Below are 1461 nucleotides of genomic sequence, written 5' to 3' on the forward strand. Positions count from 1 at the left end.
AAGTGAAGTGAAGTGAAGTGAAGTGAAGTGAAGTGAAGTGACATGTGGCCAAGTATGGTGACCCATACTTGGAATTAGTGCTCTGCATTTACCCATCCAAAGTGCACACACACAGCAGTGAACACACACAAACCGTGAACACACACCCGGAGCAGTGGGCAGCCATTTATGCTGCGGCGCCCGGGGAGCAGTTGGGGGTTCGGTGCCTTGCTCAAGGGCACCTCAGTCGTGGTATTGAAGGTGGGAGAGAGCGCTGTACATTCACTCCCCCCACCTACAATCCCTGCTGGTACGAGACTCGAACCCACAGCCTTTGGGTTATGAGTCCGACTCTCTAACCATTAGGCCACGACTTCCCCTACAAAACATTAATGTTTGTCTACAAAACCACCACTGGCTCTGCACCCATTTACCTAAATTCATTACTTCAGAGTTATGTGCCCTCTAGAAGCTAACGTTCTGCAAGTGAACGACGCATTATTGTGCCATCTCAAAGAGGCTCAAAATCACTTTCACAGACTTTTTCATTAACTGTTCCCTCCTGGTGGAATGACCTGCCCAACTCAATCTGAGCAGTCCTTAGCCATCTTCAGAATGACCTGCCCAACTCAATCCGAGCAGCTGAGTCCTTAGCCATCTTCAAGAAAAGACTAAAAACACATCTGTTGCATCTTTATTTGACCCTCTAACTCTTGCGCTTTCTATTCTATTTTAATTCTACTTTGTCTATTTATCTTATTTTTTATTTTATTTTAAAAACTAACACTAGCTTATAAATTCCTTGCTACGTGTACTGCGGTAGGCTAACCGAGACTTGTCATTTGCACTTATATTTTGCTCTTTTGTTAGTTTTGATTGCTTCTATTGTCCTCATTTGTAAGTCGCTTTGGATAAAAGCGTCTGCTAAATGAATAAATGTAAATGTAAATATGTTCGATATGCATTATGATTGGATTAGATCAAAGCATCTGGATTTGAGGAAGGTATACATGTTGAGTTGGGGTGTGGCCTCTTGGGTGCACTCTGCAGTCAACTTGAATGTCTGTATGACTGCAGTGGTGGCTCGTCGGGGGAGGCAGGGGAGGCACAGCCTCCCCATAATTTTGAGGTGAAAATGGGAGGAGGACGATTTAATGTTAATAAAATTCACAATTCATTTCAGTTCATTTCTCAGAATGTGTATTTTTTGTTTGTAATTTCACAGTTGCAATATCATAACGTGAAAGCACCGCTTTTCTATCGCGAATGTGCCGAATCTGCTGATGTAATTACAACCGCTAGGTGATAGAGAAGGGGAGGCTGGGGGAGCGTGGAGCTCTTGTGCCTCCGTTGGTAAAAAATTAGCCAATCAGCATCGAGTGTTCACTTTCAGCGCTGAGGAGTGTTGAGAAAAGAACCCTCTCAAGGGAGGCTAGCCTCCCTCCTGAAATCAACAAATAATCACAGAGAGTAGCGATATTG

This window comes from Sinocyclocheilus grahami, unplaced genomic scaffold, assembly GCF_001515645.1.
Source record: "Sinocyclocheilus grahami isolate Dianchi unplaced genomic scaffold, SAMN03320097.WGS_v1.1 scaffold1815.1, whole genome shotgun sequence".
Lineage (NCBI taxonomy): Eukaryota > Metazoa > Chordata > Actinopteri > Cypriniformes > Cyprinidae > Sinocyclocheilus > Sinocyclocheilus grahami.